This window comes from Natator depressus, chromosome 10, assembly GCF_965152275.1.
Source record: "Natator depressus isolate rNatDep1 chromosome 10, rNatDep2.hap1, whole genome shotgun sequence".
In the NCBI taxonomy this organism is placed as follows: Eukaryota; Metazoa; Chordata; order Testudines; family Cheloniidae; genus Natator; species Natator depressus.
Window position 1 is genome coordinate 14,595,923 of NC_134243.1, and position 13,672 is coordinate 14,609,594.

Consider the following 13,672-nt stretch of genomic DNA (forward strand, 5'->3'; position numbering starts at 1 on the left):
GATAGGCATCCAAACGTCTGGCTGCTCATCCAAACCATGTAACACAGTAAAACTGGGCTGAAAATTTCATGGGAACAGACTTGTTTGTGAGATTTCTAGATCTTCTCACCTCAGCCAGAATTACTGTGAGAGAACAAACACGTGGCGAGAAGCCAGAAGTGTAAAAAACAAACAAATAAACACAAACTTGCCTGAACAGCTCACTATTGAAAAAGTCTTCATCTGAGTTTGGGTCTAGAAATGGGAGAACATGCCGGGAGAGATCCTGCACCCCTTCAGTGAAGCGCACAAAACCTGAGACTTTGGGGGAGAACTCTGCTCCTGGTTGAAACGGCAACATTTCTGCTTGTGAGCAGCACTCATCTGTCCTTCAGGAGAGCCAAGTCCCAATTTCTAGTTCTAACTGTTTAGCTTCTGAGACAGCAGGGACTGAAAGTGCTGGATGCTCAGCTACTAGGCAGGATAAGCAATGCCTCTCTTTGCCTACCAGAGCCTCTCCCAGCTGAATCAGTCTTGCCCTCCTGGTATTTGTACAATGCTCAGCACCAAGGTAGCTGACGGAATCCAGATTTTTCCCTGGCCAGAAAGGTGACAGAGGAATGGGCACCTTTACAATTTTGGGGGGAAGATAAAGCAGAAAATACTGGGATGTAAGAAGAAGATCTCTGCTCTAACCAAGGACACAGATGTCCCTGGACTAGGGATCAATCATTAAAGAATGGCCATCTTAGAGGATATCAAAATCTAAAATATTCCTCATCCCAGTGTAACACTACTTAACATGATATCGGCCCTGGCCCATAGCCCACTAAAGTCAATGGAAAGATTTAGACTTCATTGGACTGGGTCCATAATGCTGGATGAGCTATTTGATTGCAACAAGATACAGTCCTCATTTGAACCCAGTCCTGCCAGAAATTCACAGACAGTAGCGTATATTCAAAGTTAGTGGCAGTTGAAAAGGAGACAAACAAGTAAGTGGTTGCCATCGCCATCCACATATCTGCAGATATTTTCACTTGCTTCTATATTATTCTATTGTACCTTGGTTTGAAATACCTTGTGTTCTCGCCTTATCTCAAATAAGGAGATTTAAAGTATACCGCATCTTAATCACTCCACCTGCATCATTCAGATAAATTAACAATGAGCAGTCACTGAAGCAAAAGCAGATTTTTCTCAGATGATTTTATGTTGAAACAAAGCTCTACACTACCACAGGGAGAAATGTTTATTAAACATTTACAGTTGGTTATTTTAAATTTAATCCATTTGCCATCCTTTTAAATAACCTTTTCATAACATTTTAACTTTTGGTGTCCTTCTGATTTATTAGAAAATGCTGGAATGGTACAGGTAATCCATAAAAAATAAAGCAAATCTTTTTTTCTGTAGCAGTCTGGTAAACATTCAGAAAAATGAACGCTACCATTAGAACTAGTCAAAAAAGGGGGAATAAATTCAACAAAATGTTTGTGAAGTTGTCTCCTATTTTGTCCCCCATCAAAATTTAAAAGACTGAAAAACAGAGATGAAAGGTAGTTACAATGTTCAGAATATGTTGTCCCATTTTATTGTTGGGATTCAAATTTCAATAAAAAACATTTAATCTACATTTCACAATTTATTTATTTTACAAGCTGTGGTTACCATCTTGCCTAACGTTCATATTCTCATCTTTTCCTACGATGGATTATTCACACACTATGTGAGTAAGTTAATTTAGTGCAGTACGGATACAGCCAACACAACATTATAACATTATAAGCAAGAAATTAGCCAGGCAGGTTTTTTAATACTGTTTAACGTGTTATGCTGTTTCACCTGGGCTCAACCAATGCCTCTTGCCTAGAAAGCGGCACATGCATTTTGTGTTTACCCATGAGCGAAATCACTACTGATGTGATCATGATGTGGGGAGTTTGAAGAGGTAGCTCATCTGGAAGTGCATATGTGTGGCAAGAATGAACCTCAATCTAATCAATGTCAGTAATTCACCAGTAGTGTGAAGAAAATTGTTCTCTCTCCTCTGTAGCTATTTGGTTTGTTTAATCTTTGAACTAAAGAGACCATGGATTTGGTTTTCCTGGTTAATCTTTCTTTTGGGGGGGGGGCACAGAGGATGGGGTTCAGACTGGGGCTGGTGAGTTGTGAGAGAAAATAACCAAAGGAGATAAACACAGGTAATTGAACGTAGAGTACACTTTCTATCTGCCTTGACAAAGCCCCAAAGCAATGCTCCTTCAAATAGAAAAGTTTAAGGAACACAAAGACTGATTCTCATCTCACACCAGTGCAACTCCATTAACTTCAGTAGAGTTCCTCCCGATTTACACCAGTGTAAGTGAGATTAGAATGAGGCCCACAGTATGCAAAGGAAGCAACAGCCATAGAGATGAAAGCAGATGCTGCAGTCACAAAGCAGCAGCAGAGGAAGGAACAGATGTAAATAATAAAGGTATATTTCTCATGCCTTTAAAAATAATGAAAGGTGATATCTTTAGACATAACATTACTGACACTGTTGCTCTCAGATTTCCAGGGAAATAGCTTGGGATAACTGTGAGGAAAAGGTGGTGATCCCAAAAGAAACCCCAAACTTTGGGAGAGTTCAGCTCTAAATCTCTACTTCATGGTTCAGAGAAGTCAATGAAGCTATACTGATTTACAGCTGCTGAGGCCTGATTCTCCTCTCATTTCCAACAGCATAACTTTGCGGCATTGTGGACTCTGCTTTTAAGGGCTGAGCTGCCCAGACAGAGAGTCTGGGCAAGGCACTGTGGAGCTCTTGCCATTGTTATGCACAGTCAGTTGAAACCAGATGCAGAATAAACCAGATCTCTTGCAAAAACCTTAAGCACCAAGGGATCGCTGAACATTAAAAACTCCACTGATTTCAGTGCAGTTACTTCTGATTAACAGTGATACGAGAGAAAGGAAAATAAAACCTCATTTACATAGATTTTGGCACATGATGGTAATTTAAATATGGACAGTTGGATTCCCCTTTTTAATTTGATGTCAGTAAGCCTCCGATAGTGTAATTGTTGAGATTATTTATCACTTGTACTATGGTAACGCATGGGGCCCCAGTCATAGATCAGGTTTCAGAGTAGCAGCCGTGTTAGTCTATATTCGCAAAAAGAAAAGGAATATGAAGTGAGCTGTAGCTCACAAAAGCTTATGCTCAAATAAATTGGTTAGTCTCTAAGGTGCCACAAGTCCTCCTTTTCTTTTTGAGTCATAGATCAGCAACCCATTCTGCCAGTGGCTACCCATTCTGCCAGTTGCTATACAAACACATAAAGACAGTCCCTGCCCTGAAGAATTTACAATCCATGCGACATCAGGTGGATGCAATGAACAGATTGTTTCCTTGTGCTCCTCCCCAGAGAATTCCAGCTAGCATAATAAGAAACAGTCACAGAGTCTCCACATCAGAGCCTGAAGTCACAAGATACACCAAAGCTTTCAGCTTCTATGCATAATGGGTCCGATCTTGCTCCCATTGAAGTCAGCAGGCTACATCTATCACTCATTATAAACAAATTCTAATACGTAGACTTCCACCATGAGCACGTGGCACCAAAACTGAGTTACAGCATTCAGTGTTGCTCACTACTTCTTAGATAAACAAAAAACAAAAAAACAGAAGGCGGCAGAAACATGTGACATGCCAGTGGATCTGTCTCTCTTTATGTTTTACCAGCAAGTGAGCATATGCACAGCATGGGAATGATGATCTCCCATTTCTCTATCCAAAACTCTAGCTGCAAGTTTAGATACAAATCTCAAATGATTGCCCATCCAGCTACGTGTAAGCAGGTGGCAGTTGTTTGTCACTCATGGGGAAAAAAAACAAGCAAGTTTAAGAGAAATATACAAACATTGTTAGTCTTTGAGGTTCCCTGTGCATTCTCACTGGATGGAATTCACACACACACACACACACAGGAACAGGGTTCACTCACCACTCTGGTGCCACCTGCTGGCTGCCTTGGGAATTAGCTCTGCATGTTAGCGCACCCTCTTTGGGTGGTGCCTCGTCACTGTCACTTCTGCTCTAGCACCCACATCTCTCCAAGGACCGCAGCAGCCTCTTCAGTGACACTGCCTTCCAGCTGTGCCAAACTCTGTGTTCCCCCCATCCAGGGGACAGCAATCTCTGTACAGCCACTTCCCTCAGTGGCAATCACAGCCCATTGTCCCAGGGCCACTTCCCATTCAGCTCCAGCCCCCTCAGGGCCTAAGCCTGCAGGCTCTAGCTGTCAGCCAGGAGCTTTCTAGCTTCCCTGGTCCCTGCTTGCAGCACTGCTCTGTCCAGGGTGTTGGCAGTTCTCTCAGCCCTCCAGAGACACAGTCCTTCCTCCCTGGGTTCCTAGCAGAGAACTGCCTTCCTCTGCCCTGAAGTTCCCTTTTTATATGGGCCTGACTGGCTGCTCCCTTCAGCCCTTCTCTAATTGGCTGCCTCCAGTGCAGCCTCCATAGGGCTCTATTAACCGTTTAGAGCCCAGTGTGGGGCAGGTGCCCCATCACAAATGTCATAGTCCCACACAAAAAGCTCGGAAGTTACAAAAGTAAAGCTGGTCAGGCATTTGACAACACATTTTTGTGTGTGGGAAATGCTGATTCACCAAAAACAAAAACTTCCTAGAAAAGGGTCAGTTTTGACAAATTTTCCATTTCAAACAAAATTTTGAAATTGTTTCAACATTTTCAAAATGACAGAAAAATTGTTTGAAATTGCTTTTCTTTTTAAAATTTAAATTGGTTTAAGGAGAAGAAAAGGTCAAAACCAAAAAACATATAGACTGACATCATCCAACTTTTTTTTCCAGGTTTTTTTTTTTTTTTTTGAGATTTCAACTTTTTGTCCCAGTTCAGGTCAGGCACGTTTTTCAAAACCTCAAAAATTCTTGAACATTTTCTGCCCACCTCTATACAAACACCACAGGGACTGGAAGAATGGAGTTCATTCCCCAAACTGCAGGATAGATCCACAGCCTTTCGGTAGCTGCTGAGTTGGAATAGACCTTGTTTCCTCTGGCCCCCTCCTAAACACAGGTTTATATGTGAAGACACATAATCACAAGTCCAGTGGCCAAGCCCTTGTCTCATCCTGGCCCTCTTTGGTTTCTTACACAGATCTGGCACATAACCCAGCATCACTGCACCCTGGGGTGTCCCTCTGTGCTTGTGCCCTCACAGCCCTCCACTGTGCAGAAGGAATGCCCCAGTTCCACAGCACACGCACTGGGGCTTCCAAAGCTTCTGGGCTCACTGGTGGTTTCACCCACTGTGAGCTCTACTCCGCTCAAGATAACATGTGGCTAGAAAGCCACAACTCTGAATAGGGTACAGTACGGAGGGTTTGTGGCTCAGGAGGTACAATCTCTCCCACAGCCCCTAGGCACACCAGGATTACTACACAAACTGAACCATCCAGTCAGTTCTATGGTGTGGAGGGAACATATTCTTGGTCTTATTTCCTCCTCACTCACTGGGTACCCACGAAAGCTTATGCTCAAATAAATGTGTTAGTCCCTAAGATGCCACAAGTCCTCCTGTTCTTTTTGTGGGTACACATAGGCTCTCTCCAAAATATGAGCTAGGGGTGGGATTCCCAGCTGACAAAGATATATATATACCTTTCATCCAGCCAGCAAGCTAAAAATTGCAATGTAGCCACAGAAGCATTAGCAGCTCGCTCTGCTGAGTACCTACCCACAAGGTTCAGGTGGATTTGTACTCAGCATGGCTAGCCTGGGCTGCCATGCACTACTGCCCATGCGCTACTGTGGCTATGCTACTTTTTTAGCACACTAGTGTAACGCCGACAGACCCCAGTCGTCGGTGGGCAGGATCGAACTGGGGACCTTGGGAGCTTAGTGCATGAGCCTCTACAGCATGAGCTAAAGCCAACTGGCTGTTAGCTAAGGCTGTAGAGCAGACTCATTTTCTCTCTCTCTTTAAGTGGTCTTGGTGCCCCTAGATGGGACAGAACACCACACCCAGAAGGTGCGTGAGTTACACTAGCTCAATGTGAGCTGGGAATCACACCCCAGCTTCAAGGGTAGACATATCCATAATAGAATGAGCAGTCCCTGCACTCTTCCAAGTGCAAGGGCTTCATATTCTGCCCTTCGGCAATGAAAGAGGTCCTTCATTCACTTGGTCCTTCATTACTATATACTGTATATACCCTCATGAAAAGGTGGCAAAATTAAGATTAATACATTGCTCAGCTGACCTGATAATTCAGGTGCACATAACATGTCATCGCAGCAAATATTCCCCATCCATACAACTGCAGTACTGAAGCTACAGATTCCCCCCCCTCCTTTTTTTTTTGTCTCCCGCAATAGTCTGCTTTGTTCTGCTCTTTTCTCCGTTAATGACTGCAGGGACCTCAGGTGTTCTTCAACCTTTACAGTCAACAAAGCACTGAGTCCACAATTGGCTCAAATTCTCTCTGTTCTGCCTGCGGCTGTCCAAGTGAGATGTTGTCATTTTGGACTCTTCTTTTTAAATTATTGATGGCGGAGACAGGCATGCAATATTTACTAGATTCAGCTACCCCTAGAGTGTGTAAAATTTTAATCCTGCCCCCTATATCTACTGCACACAAAAATCAATCAGGCGGCTTAATGTTTTTTAACTGCAAACAATGTCTATTAGCTGGCATTGTTGCAGTCCTACAAGGAGAGTGTGTGTAGCTGTCCTGCCCAACTTCTTTAGGAGAAAAAGAAATGCCTTAAAACCGGTTACTCCCAGAATAGGAAATGGAAGCATGTGGATTTGTTTTCTCTGTCAAAAATAATTAAAGCTTGTGTGGGTTTTTGTCCCCCTGCTGCTCACCTTTTCATATCAGGCTATTGTAGCTTAAAATGGCAGGACTGAAAGTGCCATTACCCAGTATGCAATGGGAACATAGGAGCATGTTAGTGGACAGCCCAGTGGCTTCTCAGTAAGTATGTAAAAACAAGACAGAATTATAGATTACTGCAAACACGCGCACACACACGCACACATTTTGCCTAAGGGAACAATCTTCCCATACCAATAGCTGCTCTGTGGTTTTCAGTTGAATTGCCTCATTGGGAGGCTTTTAAGCTAGACTTTTTTCCACAAGGAGCAGTCAAAACAGAGCAAAAACAACCATTTGAGCCTGCTCCTGCTCCAACTGAAGTTATGGTAAAAGTCTTGTTGGCATCAATAGCAGCAGAAGCCTGCAATATAATTTTACAAAGAGGATCAACCAAGGTTAATGATTAAGGACTTGGGTAAACCTGAAAAATGTTAAGCTCCTCAGCAACTGGAGTGCAGTATTTATATTACATACTTTGTCTCAGGGAACCTCTTCAGTTTTCAAGTCCTGGATTTGTTCTGTATAGCTTGACAAAATCCTACTCCCCTGTTGCTTGAGGCAAATACATTTAGTAGTTTTTTCCATACTCAATTATGGTAAATATGGAGGGGAGGGGGAACAATATGCCTGGGTTGGTAAATGTCCAGGATGATATTGCAAGGCTGAGGCTCAAGAGAATGAGTAGTTAACTGGCCCAGATAACGATCCTCTTACTCACACTGAATAGTACTTTATTCCACACGAAGTCCTTCTGACTTCAGTGAAGTACTCGTGGTAGAAGGTACAAATCAGTATGGGGAAGGAGACGGCAATCTGGCTCCACAGAAGGGAGGAGTACTCTCAGGGTATGTCTACACTGCCATTAAACACCCACGGCTGGTGCATGCCAGCTGACTTGGGCACACAAGGCTCAGGCTGCAGGGTTGTAAATGACGGAGTCAACGATGGGACCCCGCAAGTGGGGAGGCTCCCAGAGCCCAGGACCCAGCCCAAGCCCAAATATCTATACAGCAATTTTACAGCCCCGCAGCCCAAGTCTTCTGAGCCCCAGTCGGCTGACACAGACCAGCTGCGGGTGTTTAATTGCAATGTAGACATCCTCTCAGTATACTGTAACCTCAACAATCAAACTGGGATATGTGTCTTTAACTGTAGGTCTCCCTAACAGAGAACATTGGTTTGCAGTGACAGAAAAATTTTGGGGTAGAAAAACTATCCCAAACATTATAAAATTTTTACAGACCTGATCCTGATCCATTGAACTCAGTGGGGGGGGGGGGGGGGGAGGAGAGGGGGGGAAGGGTTGATAGTGACTTGGGGATTGGGCCCTGTTGTCTTGATTCTGAATTGCAATCTACAAGTATGATCCTTTACAGCCATAAAATGCACTGGCTCCAAAGGAACTCTCCACTGGCCTGAGGTCCATGCTAGCAGATCACATTGTAATTCCTAATTGCATACAAATGTTTAATGTACATGCAAATCCTCACGTTTTAACACATTAACTGTCTGGGGGGTAGCAAGGAGTTCATTCCATACTTGTCTATTATGGGATTTCTTGCACCTTCCTCTAAAACAACATTGACTGGCCACCGTTGGAGACAGGATATCAGACAAGACTGAGCATTGTTCTGAGTCAGTATAGTAATTTTTATGTTCCTGTTTGTTAGGTTTTTTTGGTGAGGGACTGAATTATAGAAGGTAAAATTTGGTCTCTTCCCCTGGCTGGCCATTTGGCCCACCGAAAAAAGGGGGGGAATAACTGACATTTAAAATGTTTTGTATTCAAAAAGTTAGACGTGTTTGGAATATGGTCAGGCAGGTATAAACATGACTTTCTGAACCACTAACATGCACAGCTCTGTGCTTCTCAGATTTGGCCAATTCACCAATAACATTCAATGCTACGAGTACTATATGAATGGCCAAATGGCAATACCTTCCTCTTTTAGAGTATTTGTGACAGGTGACAAGAAATACAACGGGGAAGCAACATAATCCTGTGCACAAGTGGTTAAAATCCTTCTCCTCAAACCCAGCCCCACAAACTGTCTCTTCTATAGGCCCCCTCAACATTCACCACTGCTGCTATCCCCACTCAAAGAGCCTTTACACTGAGCTGTTGATGGAAGTGCTACTGAGCCTCAGAAAGGCACAGGGAAATCAATAACTTACAAAGAAAAAGAAAAAAAAAACAAAAAACAACCACCCAGAAGTGCTGCTTCTGTAACTCCAGCTCCTGCCTTTCCTCCCCAATGGAGAAAACAAAGACAAATCATTCGTGATAGGCACATCACTCACAAAAGGACTTGCATATGGGACTCTTCCAGGCACAGTGCTCCCAATGTCTACAGGATGCCTGTTCAATTATAGCAAAAGAAACTGAAGAGCTGGGTACGACTGAATCAAAAGCAAAATATAGAAAAGAAAAAAAGAGAGAACTCCCAATTCATCCCTGGTGCAATGCCACTGCACCAGTGAAACGGCACAAGGGATGAATTTGGCCTGGATGGCATAAAATCTGCCAATAATGAACAACTTTAGGGGGGTAGGGAAAATCACCACTCCCATTGGTTAGTAAAAGAAAGATGGAATTACTCTAAATACTTCTTCATTACGATGCAAACTATTACGGACCTTCCCCATTGTATTCACTCCCACTCCAAGCTGGAGTGGGCAAGGTTCTAACTGAACTTCTAGAGACTGCCTTCTAGAGAGTTTAGTTTAATTCATTTTAAATTCACACTGTTAGTTAATTTGGATGAACTTTCCTCCACATCCTTGGGTAGACAAGCCTTTACATTCTAGAGGGGAAATAACAGCCCCTTTGAAGTCAATAGGAGTTTTGCCATTGACTTAACTGGAGCCAGGACTAGATCTAATATTTTTGACAAATTTTAGGCAATTCTAATTAGGACATTGTTTTGGTTGGGGCTAGGGAGTGCATTGCCAAGAGAAGGGCTGTGGAATTCAATTCAGAGGACTGAGCTGAGCTACCTGTACAAAGCAGACTTTTAGTTGAACCTGTAGCTAATATTGTTTTAAGTTTTACTCACATCGCTTGTTTAAAGAAACCCTGACATTTTCGATGTCTACCGGATGTGTAAATCGTTAGCCTCTTCATTACTTTTGTCCTGTGTGGAGACAAAAGCACCAGGTTTTATCTGAAAGCTCGGCAGACAATTTAGTATTATGTTGCCCACAGACAAGTGACAATGTGTTGGATTATATACACTCCTTGGGAGCCTGCAGGTTACATTTATTCTGACATCAAATAAAATGCTACAAAAGGAAAGAATACTTTTTAAAATTCAGCCTTACAACAAAAATGCAATAGCGCAAACAGTAATGGCTGTTCTGGGTTACTACTTATTGCACCGTTAAATATTGAGAAGGGCTGTTTATCAGCCTGACCATTTGTAAATACAACTTTGTGTACACAAAGGGCCTTATCTTACTCTAATTTAAATTAATGCAAATTTTAATGGCAGAATGATCAGGCCTGAAGGACATACATAGGCTATATAGATGCTTTAATCTGAATAGCACCCACCCAGAGATCAACATACATCTAATTCTTGGCCCGGAACATGTTTATTCTATTTTATAATGGTTAGTAAAAGACAAATGCCAAAGAAGGATCTTAAATTATGGAAGAGATAGACGGTCTATGCAGTGCTTAACACACTGTGCACAGAAGAATGCATTCATCTGATTTTCATTTCATTTGTTTGGTAACTTGGTTGTTCAGCTCTCACTGAGCTTGCTCCAAACTCACAGGTGCGAATCTGCATGCTGAAGGCAAAAACCATTCAACCCCTCCCCTCTGCGCGGTACAACTCAAGCACATGCTGCTACATTATTTGCGCCTTCCATGCAGTCTGAAATATGCATCCTGTTCTGACTTAACCTGCGAAAGGGAGCCTTTCTACTGGGACATTGGGCAATATTGTCACTTACAACAGATGTGGGGGGGACCAGAAACCAAAGTTCTTCTTTTAGAGTTGCGGACTGGATGTTCCACTTCTCTCTCTCACCCCCCACAAGCAGCAGAGAAGTAGCTGCCCCCAACGTCAGAGGATCCCCAAAATTCACGGCAGACTTGGACCCCATGCCTGATTTTGCTTACCCCTCCTGCTCCATTGGCAAGGTTTCTCTCACCAGTCACTCTTCCCAGAAACCTGGTGTGGTGCGGAGAAGGTAATACACAAAAAGTTGGGGGGGGGGGAGTGGGTAATATAGTGCAATCAGCATCAATTTTACTTGCTAAAGTACCCAGAGAGCAGATTGAAAGAAATTAACAACAATAATGTATAACCTACATGTAAGAAGAGTTGTGGGTAGGCTTTTTTCATAGTTAAAATAGGAAGACAACTGTCTTAAAAAGATCAGGTTTTCAACCCCTCAAAATTGGGCCTAATTCTATTTTACGAATTGCCTTGATTTTCTTCATCTTCACTTTGATGAATGTATCCAGTGTTATCTATTATTCCCTGTCTGCTGCTCAGATGCAGCATATACAGGAACAGCCTTTATAGGCTACAATAAAAAAGCTGAAACTTCAAGTAAGAGTTTTTGAACTATAGCTAATCAGAAAGCCGGCTGGATCATTTACTACTGGCCACAATTTTTTTTTCTTTCTTTTTCTTTTTTTGATACAAAGAAGAACCTATACTATTCTTTCTTTTCTGAAATAAATAAATCTTGGGCAGATATTTACAATCTGTGCTATATATTCTATGTGCTTGCGAGCCTTTCAGTTTGTTTTACTAGCATCATTATATTTAGTTCTACTTGTTCATAAAGTATATACAGTGCCCTCTCCAAAATTGTGAAAAGCCACTTTTCAGGTTACCTGACCTTCTTTATAACTCAGGAACCGTGTGTGTGTGTGTGTGTGTGTGTGTCTTATAAAAGAGGTGTTTTTAGAATGAGGACAATCAATAACTCTCCATGAGTACACGAGAGTGGGAACCAAGTACAGTAATACATCAAGGCACATCAGTGAAATGTATTTATATGCAGACTGAGAGTCTTCCAAAGACAGCAACCCTATTTAGATACCTTTCCTTTCATACAGAAGATCTAGAGCAAGATCTAGCTTCTTTGGGAACAATTTACATGTCTTCACTGCAATTAGATACACACAATTGGTCGGTGCCAGCTGACTCAGGCTGATGGGGCTAAGGCTCAGGGGCTGTTTAATTGTGGTGTAGAAATTCAGGCTCAGGCTGCAGCCTGAACTCTGGGACCCTCCCACCTCTCAGGGTCCTAGAGCTCAGGCTCCAGCCCAAGCCCAAAAATCTAAGCCACAATTAAGCCCAAGTCAGCTGGCATGATACAGCCACAGGTATCTAACTGCAGTGTATTTATAACCCCAGAAAGAGGATGTCCTTGAGCAGGGAAAAACTAAAACATGTCTTGCTTTAAAATTGGACAGATGTCTGAACCAACTTTCCCTATCCTACCTCAGTGCAGAAGGCTAGGCTAGATAGCCTTTCAAGGTCCAGCCCTACATTTCTATGATTCTGAGTTCAGATGAGTTTGGATTCAGTGTTCTAGTGGGCCCATATAAAATACAATAATACATGTACTGTGAAGTTCAAATGATATATTAACTTTTCCTACATTCAGAGAGGAAGTCAGATCTGGGATTTCAACTTGGACCCAATTCTAGTTATAATCTGCAGGGAAGCTTCTTCCCTGTTATTTTTAATTAGCCTCAGCAACACCTTGAAATAAAACCATAAACAAGAGTCACTTCTTCTTGTTGTAGTTAGAAGACTATCCAAAAAGAATGGTGACAACAGCTAACTATTCCCGGAGCTATGAATATTCTTGCTTCAGTCAGAAAGGATGCTAGAGAAACAACAAGGAATGAAACAACAAAATCATATTTTTCAAAAAATGAGGCGAAAATGGACTTCTAAGAACTCAAACATCTACTCAATCATTAAAAACCAAGGGCCATATTCCAACCTTGAATTGTGTTCAAAACTCTTATTGACTTGAATGGAAACTCCCATTAACTCAGGTATTGACTACGGCCCTCTGAAAGGAAACGATGCAGTTTGGAGCCTATTCATGACGGATGGTTATTCTTGATTTGGTTTGACCTATTCTTAGGAGTAGGAGTGATAACTCTGTTGCACTGGCTGATTTCCACATTTGGTCATTCCTGTCTGCAACTTCAATTGAAAAAGATATTCTTTACTTCCTATTCTAAACAGCTGCATAAAGTTGTGGCAAACTGTTAAGCTATTTTTATTATTATTTGCATTAGCATAGTGCCTAGGAGTTGGGATGTCATTGTGCTAGGCACTGTACAGACGCAGAACAAAAAGATGGTCCCTGCCCCAGAAAGCTTACATTTACCATCTGCAGGCACCTCTGGTATGATACTTCATTACTGAACAAAGTGAATCTTTTATGCAGTATTTAGTTGATTCAAGCAATTAATAAAGCCCTTTGAGATCTGATCAGGTGAAAGAAGCGGAGTAAGGCAAAGATCCAGATCCTCAGTAATACTTTGGTCTAATTTCAGTGGCTAGATTTAATGTCAGAGTGCTGGGTGGTGTTGCTGGCCTCTCATATACAGGAGGTCAGACTAGGTGATCTGGTGATCCCTTCTGGCCTTAAACTCTATGGCGTAGCTGTGTCAACTGGTGCACCATACATTTCAAAGACAGTTTACCATAGCTGAGGATCCAGCCCTGTATCTTAAGTTTCATTTTGCTGTTTAATTTTCCTTTAGTTTGGAGATTTCAATGATGTGACTTCAGGACTTGATGATGTACCATGGAG